At 39.1% G+C, this 23,087-nt stretch overlaps 17 non-coding genes across 17 annotated transcripts; all 17 read right to left on the bottom strand.

The window, feature by feature from the left end:
* Positions 1-258: 258 nt before the first annotated feature.
* TRNAP-AGG (transfer RNA proline (anticodon AGG)) lies at positions 259-332 on the bottom strand. Its single transcript has one exon. It is a non-coding gene; the product is annotated as a tRNA-Pro (tRNA).
* Positions 333-897: 565 nt separating this feature from the next.
* Positions 898-971, bottom strand: TRNAP-AGG (transfer RNA proline (anticodon AGG)). The gene has a single exon. It is a non-coding gene; the product is annotated as a tRNA-Pro (tRNA).
* Positions 972-1,057: 86 nt separating this feature from the next.
* TRNAP-CGG (transfer RNA proline (anticodon CGG)) lies at positions 1,058-1,131 on the bottom strand. The gene has a single exon. It is a non-coding gene; the product is annotated as a tRNA-Pro (tRNA).
* An 88-nt stretch (positions 1,132-1,219) lies between these two features.
* Positions 1,220-1,291, bottom strand: TRNAP-CGG (transfer RNA proline (anticodon CGG)). Its single transcript has one exon. It is a non-coding gene; the product is annotated as a tRNA-Pro (tRNA).
* An 87-nt stretch (positions 1,292-1,378) lies between these two features.
* Positions 1,379-1,452, bottom strand: TRNAP-AGG (transfer RNA proline (anticodon AGG)). The gene has a single exon. It is a non-coding gene; the product is annotated as a tRNA-Pro (tRNA).
* Positions 1,453-1,858: 406 nt separating this feature from the next.
* TRNAP-AGG (transfer RNA proline (anticodon AGG)) lies at positions 1,859-1,932 on the bottom strand. The gene has a single exon. It is a non-coding gene; the product is annotated as a tRNA-Pro (tRNA).
* A 565-nt stretch (positions 1,933-2,497) lies between these two features.
* TRNAP-AGG (transfer RNA proline (anticodon AGG)) lies at positions 2,498-2,571 on the bottom strand. Its single transcript has one exon. It is a non-coding gene; the product is annotated as a tRNA-Pro (tRNA).
* An 86-nt stretch (positions 2,572-2,657) lies between these two features.
* TRNAP-CGG (transfer RNA proline (anticodon CGG)) lies at positions 2,658-2,731 on the bottom strand. The gene has a single exon. It is a non-coding gene; the product is annotated as a tRNA-Pro (tRNA).
* Positions 2,732-2,819: 88 nt separating this feature from the next.
* On the bottom strand, positions 2,820-2,891 carry TRNAP-CGG (transfer RNA proline (anticodon CGG)). The gene has a single exon. It is a non-coding gene; the product is annotated as a tRNA-Pro (tRNA).
* An 87-nt stretch (positions 2,892-2,978) lies between these two features.
* Positions 2,979-3,052, bottom strand: TRNAP-AGG (transfer RNA proline (anticodon AGG)). The gene has a single exon. It is a non-coding gene; the product is annotated as a tRNA-Pro (tRNA).
* Positions 3,053-3,458: 406 nt separating this feature from the next.
* TRNAP-AGG (transfer RNA proline (anticodon AGG)) lies at positions 3,459-3,532 on the bottom strand. Its single transcript has one exon. It is a non-coding gene; the product is annotated as a tRNA-Pro (tRNA).
* A 565-nt stretch (positions 3,533-4,097) lies between these two features.
* TRNAP-AGG (transfer RNA proline (anticodon AGG)) lies at positions 4,098-4,171 on the bottom strand. The gene has a single exon. It is a non-coding gene; the product is annotated as a tRNA-Pro (tRNA).
* An 86-nt stretch (positions 4,172-4,257) lies between these two features.
* TRNAP-CGG (transfer RNA proline (anticodon CGG)) lies at positions 4,258-4,331 on the bottom strand. The gene has a single exon. It is a non-coding gene; the product is annotated as a tRNA-Pro (tRNA).
* An 88-nt stretch (positions 4,332-4,419) lies between these two features.
* Positions 4,420-4,491, bottom strand: TRNAP-CGG (transfer RNA proline (anticodon CGG)). Its single transcript has one exon. It is a non-coding gene; the product is annotated as a tRNA-Pro (tRNA).
* An 87-nt stretch (positions 4,492-4,578) lies between these two features.
* TRNAP-AGG (transfer RNA proline (anticodon AGG)) lies at positions 4,579-4,652 on the bottom strand. Its single transcript has one exon. It is a non-coding gene; the product is annotated as a tRNA-Pro (tRNA).
* A 406-nt stretch (positions 4,653-5,058) lies between these two features.
* Positions 5,059-5,132, bottom strand: TRNAP-AGG (transfer RNA proline (anticodon AGG)). The gene has a single exon. It is a non-coding gene; the product is annotated as a tRNA-Pro (tRNA).
* A 727-nt stretch (positions 5,133-5,859) lies between these two features.
* Positions 5,860-5,931, bottom strand: TRNAP-UGG (transfer RNA proline (anticodon UGG)). Its single transcript has one exon. It is a non-coding gene; the product is annotated as a tRNA-Pro (tRNA).
* Positions 5,932-23,087: the final 17,156 nt, after the last annotated feature.

The following is a 23,087-nucleotide window of genomic DNA, read 5'->3' on the forward strand; positions in this document are numbered from 1 at the left end:
AACCAACGGATCATGTATGACAGCGAGACATGCTCAACTCGTAGTCCTACAATTTAACTAGTTGCATATAAATAGTCACCAAATTACTTCTGCAAAACTCGGGTCCGTCCGGGATTTGAACCCGGGACCACTCACAACCGAAGCGAGTATCATACCCTTAAACCAACGGATCATGTATGACAGCGAGACATGCTCAACTCGTAGTCCTACAATTTAACTAGTTGCATATAAATAGTCACCAAATTACTTCTGCAAAACTCGGGTCCGTCCGGGATTTGAACCCGGGACCCCTCGCACCCTAAGCGAGTATCATACCCCTAGACCAACGGACGAAATATGACGCTGAAACATGCTCAACTCGTAGTCCTACTATTTAACTAGTTACATTTAAATAGTCACCAAATTACTTCTGCAAAACTCGGGTCCGTCCGGGATTTGAACCCGGGACCACTCACACCCGAAGCGAGTATCATACCCCTAAACCAACGGATCATGTATGACAGCGAGACATGCTCAACTCGTAGTCCTACAATTTAACTAGTTGCATTTAAATAGTCACCAAATTACTGCTGCAAAAACACGGGTCCGTCCGGTATTTGAACCCGGGACCACTCGCACCCAAAGCGTGTATCATACCCCTAGACCAACGGACCATGTATGTAAAAACATGCTCAACTCATAGGCCTACCCTGTAGTTAGTTGCATTTAAATAGTCTCTAAATTACCTCAGCAAAAACTCGGTTCCGTCCGGGATTTGAACCCGGGACCACTCGCACCCAAAGCGAGTATCATACCCCTAGACCAACGGCCCATGTATGAAATAAAACATGCTCAACTCATAGGCCTATCCTATAATTAGTTGCATTTAAATAGTCACTAAATTACCTCTGCAAAAACTCGGGTCCGTCCGGGATTTGAACCCGGGACCCCTCGCACCCTAAGCGAGTATCATACCCCTAGACCAACGGACGAAATATGACGCTGAAACATGCTCAACTCGTAGTCCTACTATTTAACTAGTTACATTTAAATAGTCACCAAATTACTTCTGCAAAACTCGGGTCCGTCCGGGATTTGAACCCGGGACCACTCACACCCGAAGCGAGTATCATACCCCTAGACCAACGGACGAAGTATGACACTGAAACATGCTCAACTCGTAGTCCTACAATTCAACTCGTTGCATTTAAATAGTCACCAAATTACTTTTGCAAAACTCGGGTCCGTCCGGGCTTTGAACCCGGGACCACTCACATCCGAAGCGAGTATCATACCCCTAGACCAACGGACCATGTATGACACTGAAACATGCTACACTCGTAGGCCTACAATATAACTAGTTGCATTTAAATAGTCACCAAATTACTTCTGCAAAAACTCGTGTCCGTCCGGGATTTGAACCCGGGACCCCTCGCACCCTAAGCGAGTATCATACCCCTAGACCAACGGACGAAATATGACACTGAAACATGCTCAACTCGTAGTCCTACTATTTAACTCGTTGCATTTAAATAGTCACCAAATTACTTCTGCAAAACTCGGGTCCGTCAGGGATTTGAACCCGGGACCACTCACACCCGAAGCGAGTATCATACCCTTAAACCAACGGATCATGTATGACAGCGAGACATGCTCAACTCGTAGTCCTACAATTTAACTAGTTGCATATAAATAGTCACCAAATTACTTCTGCAAAACTCGGGTCCGTCCGGGATTTGAACCCGGGACCACTCACAACCGAAGCGAGTATCATACCCTTAAACCAACGGATCATGTATGACAGCGAGACATGCTCAACTCGTAGTCCTACAATTTAACTAGTTGCATATAAATAGTCACCAAATTACTTCTGCAAAACTCGGGTCCGTCCGGGATTTGAACCCGGGACCCCTCGCACCCTAAGCGAGTATCATACCCCTAGACCAACGGACGAAATATGACGCTGAAACATGCTCAACTCGTAGTCCTACTATTTAACTAGTTACATTTAAATAGTCACCAAATTACTTCTGCAAAACTCGGGTCCGTCCGGGATTTGAACCCGGGACCACTCACACCCGAAGCGAGTATCATACCCCTAAACCAACGGATCATGTATGACAGCGAGACATGCTCAACTCGTAGTCCTACAATTTAACTAGTTGCATTTAAATAGTCACCAAATTACTGCTGCAAAAACACGGGTCCGTCCGGTATTTGAACCCGGGACCACTCGCACCCAAAGCGTGTATCATACCCCTAGACCAACGGACCATGTATGTAAAAACATGCTCAACTCATAGGCCTACCCTGTAGTTAGTTGCATTTAAATAGTCTCTAAATTACCTCAGCAAAAACTCGGTTCCGTCCGGGATTTGAACCCGGGACCACTCGCACCCAAAGCGAGTATCATACCCCTAGACCAACGGCCCATGTATGAAATAAAACATGCTCAACTCATAGGCCTATCCTATAATTAGTTGCATTTAAATAGTCACTAAATTACCTCTGCAAAAACTCGGGTCCGTCCGGGATTTGAACCCGGGACCCCTCGCACCCTAAGCGAGTATCATACCCCTAGACCAACGGACGAAATATGACGCTGAAACATGCTCAACTCGTAGTCCTACTATTTAACTAGTTACATTTAAATAGTCACCAAATTACTTCTGCAAAACTCGGGTCCGTCCGGGATTTGAACCCGGGACCACTCACACCCGAAGCGAGTATCATACCCCTAGACCAACGGACGAAGTATGACACTGAAACATGCTCAACTCGTAGTCCTACAATTCAACTCGTTGCATTTAAATAGTCACCAAATTACTTTTGCAAAACTCGGGTCCGTCCGGGCTTTGAACCCGGGACCACTCACATCCGAAGCGAGTATCATACCCCTAGACCAACGGACCATGTATGACACTGAAACATGCTACACTCGTAGGCCTACAATATAACTAGTTGCATTTAAATAGTCACCAAATTACTTCTGCAAAAACTCGTGTCCGTCCGGGATTTGAACCCGGGACCCCTCGCACCCTAAGCGAGTATCATACCCCTAGACCAACGGACGAAATATGACACTGAAACATGCTCAACTCGTAGTCCTACTATTTAACTCGTTGCATTTAAATAGTCACCAAATTACTTCTGCAAAACTCGGGTCCGTCAGGGATTTGAACCCGGGACCACTCACACCCGAAGCGAGTATCATACCCTTAAACCAACGGATCATGTATGACAGCGAGACATGCTCAACTCGTAGTCCTACAATTTAACTAGTTGCATATAAATAGTCACCAAATTACTTCTGCAAAACTCGGGTCCGTCCGGGATTTGAACCCGGGACCACTCACAACCGAAGCGAGTATCATACCCTTAAACCAACGGATCATGTATGACAGCGAGACATGCTCAACTCGTAGTCCTACAATTTAACTAGTTGCATATAAATAGTCACCAAATTACTTCTGCAAAACTCGGGTCCGTCCGGGATTTGAACCCGGGACCCCTCGCACCCTAAGCGAGTATCATACCCCTAGACCAACGGACGAAATATGACGCTGAAACATGCTCAACTCGTAGTCCTACTATTTAACTAGTTACATTTAAATAGTCACCAAATTACTTCTGCAAAACTCGGGTCCGTCCGGGATTTGAACCCGGGACCACTCACACCCGAAGCGAGTATCATACCCCTAAACCAACGGTTCATGTATGACAGCGAGACATGCTCAACTCGTAGTCCTACAATTTAACTAGTTGCATTTAAATAGTCACCAAATTACTGCTGCAAAAACACGGGTCCGTCCGGGATTTGAACCCGGGACCACTCGCACCCAAAGCGTGTATCATACCCCTAGACCAACGGACCATGTATGTAAAAACATGCTCAACTCATAGGCCTACCCTGTAGTTAGTTGCATTTAAATAGTCTCTAAATTACCTCAGCAAAAACTCGGTTCCGTCCGGGATTTGAACCCGGGACCACTCGCACCCAAAGCGAGTATCATACCCCTAGACCAACGGCCCATGTATGAAATAAAACATGCTCAACTCATAGGCCTATCCTATAATTAGTTGCATTTAAATAGTCACTAAATTACCTCTGCAAAAACTCGGGTCCGTCCGGGATTTGAACCCGGGACCCCTCGCACCCTAAGCGAGTATCATACCCCTAGACCAACGGACGAAATATGACGCTGAAACATGCTCAACTCGTAGTCCTACTATTTAACTAGTTACATTTAAATAGTCACCAAATTACTTCTGCAAAACTCGGGTCCGTCCGGGATTTGAACCCGGGACCACTCACACCCGAAGCGAGTATCATACCCCTAGACCAACGGACGAAGTATGACACTGAAACATGCTCAACTCGTAGTCCTACAATTCAGCTCGTTGCATTTAAATAGTCACCAAATTACTTTTGCAAAACTCGGGTCCGTCCGGGCTTTGAACCCGGGACCACTCACATCCGAAGCGAGTATCATACCCCTAGACCAACGGACCATGTATGACACTGAAACATGCTACACTCGTAGGCCTACAATATAACTAGTTGCATTTAAATAGTCACCAAATTACTTCTGCAAAAACTCGTGTCCGTCCGGGATTTGAACCCGGGACCCCTCGCACCCTAAGCGAGTATCATACCCCTAGACCAACGGACGAAATATGACACTGAAACATGCTCAACTCGTAGTCCTACTATTTAACTCGTTGCATTTAAATAGTCACCAAATTACTTCTGCAAAACTCGGGTCCGTCAGGGATTTGAACCCGGGACCACTCACACCCGAAGCGAGTATCATACCCTTAAACCAACGGATCATGTATGACAGCGAGACATGCTCAACTCGTAGTCCTACAATTTAACTAGTTGCATATAAATAGTCACCAAATTACTTCTGCAAAACTCGGGTCCGTCCGGGATTTGAACCCGGGACCACTCACACCCGAAGCGAGTATCATACCCTTAAACCAACGGATCATGTATGACAGCGAGACATGCTCAACTCGTAGTCCTACAATTTAACTAGTTGCATATAAATAGTCACCAAATTACTTCTGCAAAACTCGGGTCCGTCCGGGATTTGAACCCGGGACCCCTCGCACCCTAAGCGAGTATCATACCCCTAGACCAACGGACGAAATATGACGCTGAAACATGCTCAACTCGTAGTCCTACTATTTAACTAGTTACATTTAAATAGTCACCAAATTACTTCTGCAAAACTCGGGTCCGTCCGGGATTTGAACCCGGGACCACTCACACCCGAAGCGAGTATCATACCCCTAAACCAACGGATCATGTATGACAGCGAGACATGCTCAACTCGTAGTCCTACAATTTAACTAGTTGCATTTAAATAGTCACCAAATTACTGCTGCAAAAACACGGGTCCGTCCGGGATTTGAACCCGGGACCACTCGCACCCAAAGCGTGTATCATACCCCTAGACCAACGGACCATGTATGTAAAAACATGCTCAACTCATAGGACTACCCTGTAGTTAGTTGCATTTAAATAGTCTCTAAATTACCTCAGCAAAAACTCGGTTCCGTCCGGGATTTGAACCCGGAACCACTCGCACCCAAAGCGAGTATCATACCCCTAGACCAACGGCCCATGTATGAAATAAAACATGCTCAACTCATAGGCCTATCCTATAATTAGTTGCATTTAAATATTCACTAAATTACCTCTGCAAAAACTCGGGTCCGTCCGGGATTTGAACCCGGGACCCCTCGCACCCTAAGCGAGTATCATACCCTAGACCAACGGACGAAATATGACGCTGAAACATGCTCAACTCGTAGTCCTACTATTTAACTCGTTGCATTTAAATAGTCACCAAATTACTTCTGCAAAAACTCGGGTCCGTCCGGGATTTGAACCCGGGACCACTCGCACCCAAAGCGAGTATCATACCCCTAGACCAACGGACCATGTATGAAATGCTAGTAAGCTCTTAAGGAATTGAAAGTTTACCGGCGTTTCGGATATCCTATGAATTCATCAATGAGCATATCTCCCTCTTGGAAATGTCTCAGGTCAACAGTTCTCTTCATAAAGTCATACTTGTCTAAAATGAGACTTGAAATTTACTCATATTGCCAGGAAAGGTAATGAGGTGATCACGAGTTGTCCTTATCGATGCACGAGTTACAACGCGATATCTGATTACACATAACAGCTAACCATGCCTAATTGCTTCAATTTATACTATTATAGACTGGATTATGGAGGGTCTAATCTCAACTCGAATTAATCTATAAATCAAAGTCCTGACTGACTGACTGATAATCAACGCCCAGCCCAAACCGCTTGCCCTAGAAGGCTCAAACTTTGCGGGAATGTTACTCATAAGTAGTAGGCGCATACTAAGAAAGATTTTTCCAATCCGCCGCCATCTTAATAAATGTCGCCCAGAAATGTAAAAAATCTTCTCCATGCAACAAAGTCCGCGCGTTTCAACCGGTTCCTCAAATATTTAGTACACTAATTTCCTTTAACCCATAGACGGGCTGAATGGTCTTTTGGGTTCGATTTGTTGCCATCTTTTTAAATGCCGGCCAAAAGCTTAAAAACCCTTCTTTATGGAATAATGTCCGCGTGAAAAATAATAAATAATGTCCCGACGGGCTGACGGGCAACACAGAGTGCCTTCGCTCCTAGGGTGCTACAAAAACATTAGTAATCAGTAAAATCTACCCATTCTTTGTACCATTTTGATGGAAATTCTTATTACACGCGAGCTACGTCGCGGGTAACAGCTAGTAGTTTATATTATCCGAGAAGAACGTTACTACATTACTGCGACCTTTGCCTGTCACGGAATTGGGTTATATGAAATCAATCAGCACCAGAATTTCTTGGACGCGGGCCCTTTTTAAATTCAGGTAAATTCTCTGTCCTACTATTCCTGTTCTATTTCCAAGCCACCGCTTGTCTCAATCTATGTTGTTCGAACCATTTAATATAACTTTAAAAGACGGGTTTCTTTTTTTAAAATCAAGAGATGTTTGTAAGCTTGCGAAAAAGCGTTAGAACAACACGGCACCTAACATAATCTATCGCGGCTTTGCACCAATTCGCATCAATGCACAAGCGATACTCACACTCTCCACCACATATCTCATGGGCTCGTTCATGGTGAGCTCCGGGGTTCCTCGACTGACACGGACGTACTGAATGAAGAATCACAGTCGATCTTTGCACTATTTTGAAAACAAAATACTCAAAAACTCACTCAATTTTTGATCACGAAAACTATGGAGTGATACAAATTTAAATTTTATAAATGCTTTCAACGGACGTTTCAAGAAATCATTGCCTTCTACGTTTTTTCAATTGATGGAGCAATATTTGTTATTGCTAATGTAGTTCTCGTTCGATTCAGAAATGACTGGGATACATCGTCTCGAGTGAGGTTGTGAAAAACTCGCAGAATGTAATTGCAGAGTTATGTACTTATTCAACGCAATTCTGCTAGTTTATATTGGGGAAATGCCACTTTTGAAGTTCTGTTCAATGGGAATTTGTTTTACTTAGGTGTCCAATTTTATATTGTAATAAGTGTTTTACCAAATAAATTATAAAAACCCTAGTAGCACTGCCGACGTAGGGCCTACATGGTCGGCTTTGTGTGTTACCGACGAGTTGGTAAAAAGTCACTAATAAGTCGGGAGAGTAATAGTTTGAAAGTCGAAATGTCCGCCTGGAGGGACGACGGCCCGCCGGTTTCCCTACTGTTTTGAGGCTACTATAAAACGACTGTTGGCCGACTATATGTCGGCGTCATTATGCCTACCTAAAGCCGCGCTCAATCCGACGATTTCGCGGCTTTTTAATATAGGAACGGTAAATCGTCGGTAAAGGGCTGGTAGAGTAAGGGTTTGAGAGTCGAAATGTCCACCCGGCGGGACGACGGCCCGCCGGTTTTCCGACTGTTATGAGGCGACTATAAAACGACTGTTGGCCGACTATATGTCGGCATCATTATGCCTACCTAAAGCCGCGCTCAATCCGACGATTTCGCGGCTTTTTAGTATAGGAACGGTAAATCGTCGGTAAAGGGCTGGTAGAGTAAGGGTTTGAGAATCGAAGTGTCCGCCCGGTTGGACGACGGCCCACTGGTTTACCGACTGTTACGACAAGAATGAAATACGACCCTCATCCAGCACGTTTGAGAGTCGACTTAACCGCCTGTCAGCAAGAGGTCCGACGCTTTTGCCACGATCAAGCCTTAACTCGAGGCTTCATTCGCTTATAGTAAAGGATACTGATACCTAGTATTGAAATTTCTTTAATACATTTTCAATGAACAACACTTAAGAATTTGAACTTTGAATATTTCAAGTAACATGCAGGTCAATTATAACAATTTCAAATATTAAACAATGTATTCGATATTACACGACTAGTCGAATGGAAATATTAGATGCCTAGCTAATTGGTTTTAACAAAAAGTAAAATTTTTCAGGGCGAGTATAATATTTACATCAATTAAAGCATTTATTAATAATCATTAATAATATCTTCGATGTGGCCAATTACTATCTCTTAAATTACAAAAATCTTAATGAAAAATATACACTTACAGATTTTTTAAGGAAAAAGAAAAACAATTCTAAAGGGTATTACTTGACACATTTTTCTCTTAAAATGTTTGAAACCGCATAAAAATTCTCAAATTAAAACAAATTGAGATCTATTTTGGAATTCAGTATTATTTTTCACAACCAAAAATCTTTAAAATACTTAATATATAAGGTTTTTGAACTCCAAGCGCCCCAAAACGCTTGCTTCTTTTATAATCAAACTCAGAAACTGAAGGTATACATAAACGTTTAAGCTTTGGTTTCACTTTCTATGGGTGTGGTTCCCATTAGATGAGAAGCTAGGTAAAAAAGCAAAGGCTTATGCATAAAACTGGCTCTAAGATAAATTGATAATTCAATAACCAAATTCAAACCTTACGTGACAAACGAAGACGTTTCTAGTTTACATAGTGTGACAAAGAACCTTAGCGATGAAATTAAAAGTTAGCAAGCCTAGAACTAATCATTTTCGACCACAAAAATCTCGTTTAAACCTTCTAACGACCCAGCCGCGTCAGAGATACTGGAAAGGCTGACTTGCTTTCGCACTAGCAGCGCCCTCTTCGATGATGACGTGCATGGCGTTACCTTAGTTACGCCAATAGAACAGAGGCGTGTCACCTGACCCAAGAAATTACAGATTGGAAAATTCAAACTAGAAAATCAGATGTGTTTTCTTGCTTTGCAGTTTTTTGTAACGTTATGTTTCTAGTGTTTCCAAAAATATAGTATTATCAACTTCTGCTTGTGGGTCGAAATATAGTATAAGTTAAATATATAACAAAAAAAATTTGGTGGCATATGCGGAATAGTAAAAGTCAAATAAACCGTCCCACGGAAAAAGAAGGCCTATACAACAACTTCGTTTTTCATTTTACTTTTTTAAAACGTGACCATACCGACTAGCGGGAAGGAGTTGATAATCAATTGGCTAAAATGGGTTACATGTTTAGGACGGTAGGCAAGCCTACTTCAAACCACCACAGTTCCAACTGTCGGATAAATGTCGGTTACTAAACGGCCTAAGAATAACTTTGCTTTTAATTTTACTCTTCTTAAACTCACAATAACGACTAGCGCGAGGGAGTTGGTAATCAATTGGCAAAAAATGTGTTGGAATTTTCTAGACAGTAGGCAAGCCTACTTTAAACCATCTCTGTTCCAACTGTCAGATAGATGTCGGCATTGCCAACTAAAAGAAGTAGTCGGCTTCATGAGTCGGAAAAGTGTCGGAATAAGCATGGTACAGCTGACTGGACCGTAAACCAACTATTCGACCTTTAACCGACTGTTATGCGGAAGGCTTGTGCTACTGGGGTGGTTTCCATTATAATAGTAAGGAAAAAGCGCAATTGCGAAAACCTTTGGTGGCCGATCCGACGTTTGGGAGGCTAGACGTTTCTCGTAACCCTAGCTGATCGCCGTGTATATCCTAAAACCAAACGATGATAATGGAGTAGAAGCCAATGATACAGATTGGTGTCTATGTGGAATAGACGGAAGACCAGTGGATGGTGGTGTTAGAAGCCAGTGTAAGTGCAGACTGGTGTCAATGTGGGATTGACAAAGAACAGAAGATGGTGGTGTTGGAAGCCAGAAAAATACGAGACTGGTGTTCATGTGGGATGTACGAAGACCAAACATGGTGGCGTGAGAACTAACGTATAGAGTAGCCAACGGAGAGTGATACAATTTTCCAAATTTCTGTGAACTGTCAATGTGGTCCGGAAATTGGGAACACGTTTGCTCCGATACGCAAACTGCGAACGCGGTCACGTGGGTGTAACAACAGACAGACAGACAGACACGACCGTTACAGAACCTCTCCTGGACTACGTCAAACGGAGAGGTAAAAAGTGGCATTCGCACACCCCTACAAATATGGCATCAACGAAAAGAACGCTTGGCAATAGCCGGAAACTCCATCTCTCGCATTCCAGAAGTGGTGCGGTCAAATATTCCTTCTATCACTGAGTGATCATTCCGTGTAATATTTTACCTGAGGATATTGTCAATACGGGTTCTACAACCATTTTTAAACTCAAACGCTTAACATTTTATCGCAGAAATTAGATGTTCTGTCTTCTACCAAGCGTATATTTAGGGCCAGCTATTCCATATTTTTCCCCCCATGAATTTCATAGGGAGGGTCAAACCAACTACAGAGTGGGCCTGGCCCACCTGTACCCACCTGATTATGCTACACTCTTAAAGGTGTTATGCTACACTCTTTAAGGTGTTATGTGACACTGAAAGGTGTTAAATAAATAGTTCTAGGTTTATTAATAGAGTCATGGGACGTTACCATAACTTGTTCGCTGTAGTGAAAGGTTTGATCAAGCAATACACTCATTATTTTATTCATATTCTCGTTTTTTGCGGCAAGAGATATTTCAGCTGAAGTATTTAGAAAAATTGGCAATTATTCTGTCTATTGAAGTATAATGAGAGGAAAGTGTTTTCATAGCATCCGAGTTGTGAATCGAACTTTTTATAACACTTGAATAACTTGTTTTTTGCTATAGCTCAGGCAAATGCTTATCAATATTTCAGTTTGGTAGATAAGTAAGAAGATAGTTCTAATTTTGAATCGGTGAGGTAAAATGTTCGTTTCTCAAACTTGTTTTGCTTCTACTAGAAGGGTTTACAAAATCGATCCAATTTGTAATGTATTCGTTTCCTCTACTAGGTAATGTTTTGGAAATCGCTTGAGTACTCCGTGTTTTAAAATGATCATTAGCAAAGGTTTAGTTCAAAAGTAGAAAAACACGAGTTCAGATATGATTCCTTTGTTGATTAGTGGATAAATTAATTTACATCATGAATACTGATTGTTCTGGTTTTCATCTTTCAGCCCTGCACAAGTGAGAATACTAGAGAAGAAAAAGACGAACACAGAAAACATTCATGAGATGCGAACCAGCTTGAAAGGTGGCAATGTTAAATCGCGTGTTTTATAGCACTTAAAAGCTGATTGCTATCTTTCCGACACTTGATATTTTAACGCATACGTGTAACTACGCATTTCGAGATTAAGTTGCGAATAGGAATATTTTACAGTCGAGTGTAACAGTTCAGAGCTTAAACATAGAAGAAAAAACTGATAAATATTTATTTCGTCAATACATTATTGAACTAGAATTTCGATTATTAATTTTAATCATTGCCAATTTTCTGTGAGAGATATTGGTACCACTTTTTGACGACCAAATTGAACCACCAGGATTTTAGTAAGAGTAAATATCTTTCATTTAAAATTTCGATTTCCCAAGGTTGATAAATAGAACAGATTTTTGATGAAAATAATTCACATTTACTTAACGGAAGGGCAGGGTGTTACTGAGATGTTACCGATTATCTTAAAGAACTTTAGGCGAATGCTAAGGGAAAATTAACAAGTTTTCCGCGCTCAAATAGAATGTCCCTTTTAGTAGGTTGTCTATTATTTCAAATAATGAAAACTTTTAAATATAAGAAAATTTATTTGCAAGAAAATCAATAAAATAAAATATAGAGTATAGAGAAAAAGAGAATGCGCGCAAATGAGCAAAAAGGGCTGAAGAAAGGGTTGCTACCTTAGGATTGTTTTACTGAGTGAGTTATTGTGTCGGTAATCCTCTAAGCAGGGACGGAAATAAGATAAATTTTAGAAACCTATGGGGGTCACTGCCTATAAATTTTTTAGGTGTGCAACAATGCTACGGTGTGCCTCAAGCATCTTGTTCAGTGTCCCAAAGCTTTTAAAAATTGTCTACGAAGCCTATAAAATAGTGTTTGTTTTTTTTAAATTTTCTATTTCCAAATTTAATGTGTCCGTCATACTTGCGTCTTTAGAAACATATATAATTATATATTATTGTCTACATCATGGATCCCAGAACTCTAATGAAAGTCTTAGTGTTAGTGGTAAGTACTCTACTGAATTATTGAACTTATCGACATTGACCATAGTTAAGTTGCGCTATATTTTATTAAGAACGTAATTTCGTTCATTGTTTTTTCATATAGATCATAAATAGCCTATTTTGTATCTGTGAGTCAGATTCAATAGAGAATTAAAGATTCCAGAATATAGTAATAGACGAAAACGTGAAAAAGGAAGTGTGAATGAAGTAGACAAAAATAATAAAAAACAGACATTAAAATTTGAAAAAGTTTCAAATTACTAAATGTAACTCAAGAAGCCAAATATTTCTGTATATAAGTGTTTATAGACAGATTAGAGGTTGTGATTTGAGGCCTAAGTTCTAAGACTAATCGTAGGACTGAGCTTTAAAACATTTTTTGCATTCAGACATATTCTCCAGTATTCTTTTTGCACCTTGTCACTTGTTGTCACCTGCATACAATAAAACATGAATTCAAACATTTATTTACACCCTGTGCAATTTAGTATAGAGACGTCATCCGTTGGCAGTATTGAGGGTTGTCCACAAAGGAAGGTGTTGGTCTGATCTCGACCACACTGTATATATGGTATAAATTTAAATTTGACAACCGAGGCTTATAATTCGAAATCTTAATATTTGTAAATATCACAAAATATACTTGAAAATAATGTAGCCCATTATTAGGCCACATTGTTTACGTACTCTCGCTATAATAAATTTACTTCTCGTGAAAAATCCCCCTCTATACCAGTGAGAGGGGAATATTTTTTCTTTAGCAACGTGGCAACGTGAACCACACGTCGCCGATTCCCTACTTACTTCCTCATTTCCAATATTTGTTTTTGTTTATACTTCTAATACTGCTACTAACGTAGAACTATTAGTTCCATCAGGAATAGATATCTTCTTCTTGGAATCTTTACGAGACCATAGACCCCATACTAATAACTGAGTGAATGTAAGGGGAAGGGCTTGAAAATTTGTTTAACAGCCTGCGCCTCCTTCCTCGACTTTCTTTCGCTCTTCACATGTATAGGAACAAAAAAATTTATTTAAAAAAACAGTAAATACTAGTTCAGCACACGCAAAGAGAATTGGTTTAAATTTGGGTTTGGCGCTCAGAGGTCACGCGATTCGCGGTGAGGGTCGCTAGCTATGTTAATATCACGTGGCGTTTTAGTTTCAAATACATGAAAAAATAACACGCACTTTCCAACCCCCCAAAAAAAGACGAATCACGTTGAAATACTTGGAGTATTTATTAAATATGGCTCGATAATGGTGTGTAAATAAGCTACTAGTTGTAAAGAGATCTATATATAACGCATGAATAATAATAACCACAGTTCTTTATTATTAAATAGCAGAAAGTGTTGCATATTCGGGTGAAACTATTGGGAAGCTAGTGTTTGACTCGGCTTGAAGAGTTTAAATTTTGGTTTCAACACTTGTTGTCTCCTTTTTGGTTTTTCTAGAATCACTTCAACTTTATTACGAAAACATTAGATTTCAGTAAATACAATCCAGGAGAGACCCTTTGCTATGAATTTCTCTTGTATCCGACAGGCCGGTAATTTTTTCCAGCGTTTTCCAAAATAATGTAAACATAAGAGATAAATTATTAGTTTTTTTAGGGTTAACATAACGTACTCACCTGTCGTCGATCATATCGACTTGACAAGTATTGTTTTTCTACACGACACACGGTATATTATATTGGTTTAAGGTTTGTTTTGTTTTAGTACGGCGATTTAGCCTCTACACTTTGCGATGCCCCCGAACAAATCCTACACTCACCCATTTGAGCTCTACGAACGCAACGTTCTGTCAATTTATCGCGAAGCTGAATACCAAGTATCATTAACCGGACTGTTTGAAATTTTCCATCCTCAGGTATGTATCTTCGCTAAAATTTATTTGACGGTCAGAGGGTCGATGCGCATGCCTAAATCTCGATCTAGAGTTTCAATTAAGACTGCGCGAATACTCAGCTCGAGTCTCGGGTTAGGTATCGAGCCTTTAAAAAAGATAAGCCTAGGCTCGAATAGGACTCGAAGACAAAGTTCAAGGTGCTTTGAGTAATCGTATATTTCTTTAAAGGAAAATTCCTAAGCGCAGAGGGTACAGTCACTAGCTAGCCAACTACTTCGATATTTAGTGGCTTTTGTTAAGGGAAACTAGATGGTAGATCTTGATAACCAAGGCATCGAGATCTTCGCCCAATGCCATTGAAGTTCAATTTCCTAAATTTTACGTACACTCTATTTCAAATGTATTTCCGTTGTTTTTATTTATTTTTTTTATTATTTTTGTTAATTCAAGACCTCTCCAGCATAAAGAAATGGTACCTGAGGCTATGATTCTTAATATATTTGTCCATCAATAGAAAACCAATTTGAAGTCAAGAAATGTTCCCAAATATGAAATTTTCCTAATAATTAAATATTTTTAATAATTAAATATTAACATTAGAATAATTTGAAAATGATTATGGATATCAGCGAAGGGGATTTCTACGTGGATAGTGACTAGGGTTTCTTTGTATTTTTAATAGTGTACGCAATGTTTGCATTTGTAAAAATGAGAATCACCACAAAAAGTGAAAATTGAAACGATTTTTCCATTCAGGATGATTCTTCCTATATCTAGTTTTATTACAAATAAGTTAACAGGTAATAAAGTTTATTTAAACAAATACTTAAAAACGAGCTTTGCTTGTTTGTATTTTTCCTTTACGCACAGTCACAATTCGTTGACAATTTGACAAACTGCCTGTTTTACACCATTTACATCATAGGAAGGTCTCATATTTTGTTTAGATAAGTTCCTCAAGATTCGGTCCACGAATAAAGTATAGTTTTTATCTGGTTTGCCAGTATGGAGAAAATCAAGTGAAACCCATTTTTAAGGTTAACCGTGCGAGGTCCTTTCAATGAATTGAAATATCCCGTAAACATAGAAAATTTTATAATATAAATCGGCACCACTGATATCGAAAATCATAATAATTTTCTGCTAAAGATAATATTTATGAAACGTGCCTGGAATTTCGACTACAAATTGAACGTATTTTGATGGGCAACTATATTATGTATCATACTCTCAAGTATTAATTCTCTATGCTGAATAATGTTTGAACTACCAAAGGATTAAAAAAAAGGAACGGACAAAGATTCTAGAAAAAGGTAGTACAAGTATGATAAGAGCAGAAAAAGTGAATATTGTCCTCACGGAAATAATTCGATATTTCTAGCTTCTAAACGAGTCTCCTGTACCAGAAGTCCATTCAATTAGCCTAGGAAGTAAACAATTACAATAGCTGCTATAGCGCACGTCTCTGCTGGCAAAGAACCCCTTTTAACCCCATGGATGGGGGCTAGTTTCATTACCCCTTTTCCAAACACCGTTAAAAATCTCGAGCTCCTCTCTTGGAAGTCTTTCTTCACGAGAGCGGGCCGTGACTTCTTCAGCCCAAGAACGCTGTAACTCTAAAAGGACCGGAAAAGGGGGTGGATCCCTATATATAGCAAGTTTGGTTTGTAAAAAAATAGGGAAGGGAACGGCCCGGTCGTTAAATTGTTTTCTCTTCAATTGGTTTATGAAGAATTGTAAAAAACTCAAATGCCTTGACTGAAGGCTCGGTTTTACAGTGGAAGGGGGCGTTTTCCGGTCCCTTTAGAGATCCAACGATAATTTTCAGTCAATAGCTGTTTCTCTCCCAAAAGGGGAATTTTTGGCGTTCGAGTCGCACCTAAAACGGAGATCTGAGAAAAATTATCGCGATTTGGTGAATGTGTCGCCCTTCTTCAGTATTGCTACACAAGAGAGGGGAGACCAAAATCCCAATTTTATTTACTTCCTAGGCTAATTTAATGGACTTCTCCCTTTAATAATAACGAAACTGAATTTGAAACATATAATATAATAATATAAGGAAGTTCTTTTAAATTTAAAATTCACTTTACGGCCCGAATAAAATATTTTGACTTGTGAGTAAGGTTCGAGAACGCAACATCACATTTACTTGATACTAAAATTAAGAAATTGTGACGGCTCGAACTTGCCACGAAACCGCAAAGTCAAGTCTCACACCTGTAGGCCGCAAAAGTTAACATTTTTACATTAAAATGGCGTATTTTCACTTAAAAGGTGTGGATTTTTATTGCCTTGTTCAATTACACACTTTCCCCAGTAGCACAAGCCTTCCGCATAACAGTCGGTTAAAGGTCGAATAGTCGGTTTACGGTCCAGTCGGCTGTACCGTGCTTATTCCGACACTTTTCCGACTTATGAAGCCGACTACTTCTTTTAGTTGGCAATGCCGACATTTATCCGACAGTTGGAACTGAAATGGTTTAAAGTAGGCTTGCCTACCGTCTAGAAAATTCCAACACATTTTTTGCCAATTGATTACCAACTCCCTCGCGCTAGTCGGTATTGTGACGTTTAAGAAGAGTAAAATTAAAAGCAAAGTTATTCATAGGCCGTTTAGTAACCGACATTTATCCGACAGTTGGAACTGTGGTGGGCTTGCCTACCGTCCTAAACATGTAATCTATTTTTGCCAATTGATTACCAACTCCTTCCCGCTAGTCGGTATTGTCACGTTTAAAAAGAGTAAAATGAAAAACGAAGTTGTTGGTAGGCCTTCTTTTTCCGTGGGACGGTTTTTTTGACTTTTACTATTCAGCATATGCCACCAAAATATTTTTGTTAAATATTTAACTTATACTATATTTCGACCCACAATCAGAAGTTGATAATACTATATTTTTGGCAACACTAGAAACATAACGTTACAAAAAACTGCAAAGCAAGAAAACACATCTGATTTTCTAGTTTGAATTTTCCCTCCTGTAATATCTCGGGTCAGGTGACACGCCTCTGTTCTATTGGCGTAACTAAGGTAACGCCATGCACGTTATCATCGAAGAGGGCGCTGCTAGTGCGAAAGAAAGTCAGCCTTTCCAGTATCTCTGACGCTGCTGAGTCGTTAGAATGTTTAAACGAGATTTTTGTGGTCGAAAATGATTAGTTCTAGGCTTGCTAACTTTTAATTTCATCGCTAAGGTTCTTTCTCACATTATATAAACTAGAAACGTCTTCGTTTGTCACGTAAGGTTTGTATTTTGTCATTAAATTATCAATCTATCTACCTCTTAGAGCCATTTTTATGCTAAGCCTTTGCTTTTTACCTAGCTTCTCATCTGCTGGGAACCACACCCCTTCAAAGTGAAACCAAAACTTAAACGTTTATGTATACCTTCAGTTTCTTTGTTTGAATATAAAAGAAGCAAAAGTTTTGGGGCGCTTGGAGTTCAAAAACCTTATATATTAAGAATTTAAGAGATTTTTGGTTGTGAAAATAATACTGAATTCCAAAATAGATCTCAATGTGTTTTAGTTACAGAATTTTTATGCGGTTTCAAACATTTTAAGAGAAAAATGTGTCAAGTAATACCCTTTAGAATTGTATGTTTTTCTTTTTCCTTAAAAAATCTGTAAGTGTATATTTTTCATTAAGATTTTTGTAATTTAAGAGATAGTAATTGGCCAAATCGAAGATATTAACAATGAATATTAATAAATGCTTTAATTGATGTAAATATTATACTCGCCCTGAAAAATTTAAGTTTTTGTTAAAACCAATTAGCTAGGCAGCTAATATTTTCATTCGACTAGTCGTGTCATATAGAATACATTGTTTAATATTTGAAATTGTTATAATTGACCTGTATGTTACTTGAAATATAAAAAGTACAAATTCTTAAGTGTTGTTCATTGAAAATGTATTAAAGAAATTTCAATACTTGGTATCAGTATCCTTTACTATAAGCGAATGAAGCCTCGAGTTAAGGCTTGATTGTCGCAAAACCGTCGGGCCTCGAGTTAAGGTTTGATCGTCGCAAAAGCGTCGGACCTCTTGCTGACAGGCGGTTAAGTCGACTCTAAAAAGTGTTGTATGAGGGTCGTATTTCATTCGTGTCGTAACAGTCGGTAAACCAGTGGGCCGTAGTCCCACCGGGCGGACATTTCGATTCTCAAACCCTTACTCTACCTGCCCTTTACCGACGATTTACCGTTCCTATACTAAAAAGCCGCGAAATCGTCGGATTGTGCGCGGCTTTAGGTAGGCATAATGACGCCGACATATAGTCGGCCAACAGTCGTTTTATAGTCGCCTCATAACAGTCGGAAAACCGGCGGGCCATCGTCCCGCCGGGCGGACATTTTGACTCTCAAACCCTTACTCTACCAGCCCTTTACCGACGATTTACCGTTCCTATACTAAAAAGCCGCGAAATCGTCGGATTGAGCGCGGTTTTAGGTAGGCATAATGACGCCGACATATAGACGACCAACAGTCGTTTTATAGTAGCCTCAAAACAGTAGGAAAACTGGCGGGCCGTCGTCCCTCCAGGCGGACAGTTCGACATTCGAACCATTACTCTCCCGACTTATTAGTGACTTTTTACCAACTCGTCGGTAACAGACAAAGCCGACCATGTAGGCCCTACGTCGGCAGTGCTACTAGGGGGTGCTCATGATGAATTCTGACAATCCTAAAAATTTACACTAAATATCTAGAAGCTACAGTCCCGGGTTTCGGCCCCAAAAATTGTCGTAGATTATTCCTTCTACGTCGTTATGTTAGGTTCAACGAAATAATGAGTCAAAAATTTGACCTTTTCATCATAAGTTTTATTTGAAGAAACTTTCTAATTACAATCCATAAGGCTTTTTCATTTTACATCCTTAAAATTCAGAAGTCCGAATACCTATTTTCCCAACAATTTTGTCCATCTTTTAAGGATTTTTAACTGATAGTGAAGAGTTATTTACCAGTGACTTTTTCTCTTGTTCTAATGTAAAGAACGTATATAAAGTGCAATTAAATGTTAAGTGTTAATTATTAACTATCTTTTTAAAGGAGATAACGTCATCAAGTAGGATGTGCCAATTTATAGATCTCTTGAATTTATGATTTACGTCATACACTTTTAGAGATTTTTGTTTTCAAAGGATACGAAAAAAGAAAATAAAAAGTAGGATGAGGGTTTTCCTAGAATATGGTTTCTGACCTTATCCTTGCGTAGAAACAGTATTAGTACTGTTAAAGATTTGAAAATATTGGCTTTGTCAACAGAGCCCCCGTAGTGGGAAGCCTCCTTGCCGAAACTTCAAACCTATTCTATTCTAATTGTGGCCATAAAGTTAAAGGGAGACTAAAATATTCAGAAAACCATTTTTATAGATTGAAATATATAAAATATCATCAAAATCATTAATGAAACTTAGCAAACCCATCCGGGGCCCGCTTTCAATCACGGAGTATATAGAATAAAGAACAATATTATGCAAAAAGGAGTAATGTTATATCGGAAGTAAATATAAAATATAGTTTTTGGAAAAGGCATATTATTTTTGGAAGTCAAGGATGATAAACAACAATATTTTGGAAAAGGCGTAACCTTTTAAAGTTATTTATATAATATTACTAACCTAACCTATTCAAACCTAACCTAAACTAACTTAACCAAACCTGACCTAATACTATTGCGCTTTAAACAATTAAACATGGCATTATAAATTTGGGCTCAAGTCACCCAACCCAACCGAATACTATTGGACTTCAAATAACCCATCCCAACCAAACATTAAAACGCTTTAACACACTAGACCACGAAACTGTTTGTTGGACAACCATTAAAATTCAAACTTAAAGCTGTAATTAATACTAATTTTTAACATACAACTTCTGTTGATAATTCTGGATTATGGATAATGGATAAAATAACGTGGATAATGGATAGATAATGCCGAGCTCTAATACTTATACCTTCAATAATACGAAACAACGCTCAAGATATAAACGCTGTAATCAAAATGCGCTAAAACGAGAAATGGCTATAATGGCAAACGAGTTTATGAAAATGCCGTTTTGGACAATGCAGTTTTGATAACACGCCCAATCGATAGCATACCCAAAACAAACACCCCCCTAAATTCCTACAAGAAAGTAAGGAAACGTAAATATACCAATATTTCATTAAATCAAGATTATTTATTGAAAGAGATGTGTATGATTAATAGGTACCTAATTGTTATTTTTAAGTTGTTTGTATTTCGTTGTGACGTTTGTTCTGTATACAGGAATTTAATTAAAACACCATCTGAAAATTTACGGAGTACGCTTCAAGCTTAATGGAGCAACTTCGTCCAGAAAAACGAAGAAAATGCGAACTGCACATTATTCAATACATAAATGAACAAATTAATTCAGAATTAAATTCTGGTTAAACTTTATTTATTCTTTCGTATATTTGTTTAAGGCAAAAAAATTTAAAATATGCATATATGTACATTATTGACACTAAATACACCAATTGTTTGTCTTATTACTGTTTTCGTAACGTGATGGGTCGTGGTAGCCTAAGTAATTCCCATTGCCAATCAACTTCACCCTTTTGGGATTAAAAATAGTTGCAAAACCCATCCCTCATATCTCGTGCTAACTGACAAGAGTTTCGAGCAGCTGTAGCACGTTGTTTTAACAAAGCCCTAGCAGAATCGTTTAATAATCGTTCTTCCCGCTCTCCAATAATAACATTACCGAGGGAATCTTTGTGGTCGGCAAAAAGGTTAGGGCAGCAGGTTTTGACTGGCCTATTTTCGTCTTCTTTCATGAGGTAGTTGCGAAGAACACATGCAGCCATGTTTATTTGGTCAACATTTTCAGGTTTGAGTTGTAATGGCAACCGAAAAACTCTTCATCTCGAGGGTAAAATGCCAAAAGCATTTTCGCTACACCGTCTGCAAAACGTTTGTTTTGTAGTTTAAAACATACCGTTCGGTCACGTTACGAACCTGGCTCGACTAAGTCTATAATTGAATACTCGTCGCTTAGAATTGACTTGTTTTGCGGAATAGGGCCTCATGAAATTGGGAAGTAACTGAAACGCTTCATCACCGACCAACACGTGACCAAATTTGGTCTATGTGCCCGGCAACAAGGAATCCATAGTCAACATTGCCATTCTCCACAGCTTTGCCAAAGGCAGATGACTTGAAGATTCCTCCGTCAGAACTGGAGCCACATGCACCAATATTCACAGTCAGGAAGCGACATTTTGCGTCAAAACAATAGAATTAAAGCCCTATGTCAAAGCGATAAATTATAGTATAATTTAACTGAATATGTTCTAACTTCTACATTTGACGGAGAGACCTATCCGATGAAATTATCTCTTTACTTAAGTTCCGCCTAATAAGACAAGTAGGAACCAATTAGAAATTTGAAAACTTTTCTCGCTAGTATGTTACATACATCATGTAATAGCTATTTAGATATCATTTACTATCGTAACCGGCCCAATATGCTGTGCCTCATTTTCTTATTTGTTTATGGGTTAATAGTCAATGTTTTGTTAACTCTTTACGAAATTGAGCGGCGAAGTCGGAAACAATTAGAAACTAAACCCAGACGTTCCTCCACTGAGCACCCTTCCGAGTCAAATAACGATTCGGGGTCGAGGTGAACAATGAACTCTTTGAAACTTGTTTGTTTATCCCTCCTTGTCGTTGATTATTTTGTAATGTATATTTTGTATTTATTTATTACGCATATCTATACATCTCATAAAAAATGAATATCTGAGGTATTACAATCTGGGTGTTTTTTTATTAACCTTAAGCCTACAGAAAGAAAAGCTGGTTCGGACTGGTCTGGGTTTATTAAAGGGTGACACCCATTACTAGCAGGCTAGGGGATGACGTCAGTGTTGAATATAGTTTTAGATTTGGTTTGAGTTAAGATGACGTCATGGGCGTTGATAATAACACAGCTCGTGGTAGTCTGGGGGATCTTAAAAGTGGGTTAAACCCCCCTATATAGTCATAGCATGGTGGAAGCAGGGTTGTTTGATTTAAATCAGTTTGATTTAAATCAGTTTGATTTAAATCACTGATTTAAATCAAGCGATTTTTTTAAAAAAATCATTTGATTAAAATCAAGAATATATTTTTAATTTTAAAAAAGGTTTTCTAAGATTCCAAGAAGTAGTTTAAGAAACTCGAGAAGAAACTTAACTAGAAAAGACCTAAAATTAAAAAAAATCATGGTTTTGGTATATTTCAATGTAAGTTTTTCCCAGAACTCCAGTTTGTCTTGCTGGATAGGCTAGGAAATGATATAGCGGTCAAGCTAGTCTTTTTATACAAGCAATTGAATAGTAACAATATCCAATAGCTGCTAAAATGTCATGATTATTTTGCTTTTGATTAATTTTGACTCAAAAGTTATCATGTTGGTAATTTACTATCTAGTAGTTCAATAAAAATCAAAAAAATCAAAAAAATCAACAACCCTGGGTGGAAGGCAGGTAAGCAGGAAGTTTGGTGAATGAGGGTCTGGCGTCCATCTTTGCATATCTGGGTGGTCTCTACTACTCATTTATACGTGAAAATTCCGGATCTTTTAATTTTGGACGATTTCTAAGAGATTCCCCTTCACCTGTTACCCAATCTCGAAATATTACACCGCCTAGTAGTCTGTCACAAGCGACAAACGCGTATAGACCAGCGCGGTCGCTGACTCCACGCGCCATAGTT

The sequence above is a fragment of the Phalangium opilio genome, unplaced genomic scaffold (assembly GCF_054372755.1).
Source record: "Phalangium opilio isolate 3A_F unplaced genomic scaffold, DU_Popi_V2 ptg000200l_1, whole genome shotgun sequence".
Taxonomy (NCBI): domain Eukaryota; kingdom Metazoa; phylum Arthropoda; class Arachnida; order Opiliones; family Phalangiidae; genus Phalangium; species Phalangium opilio.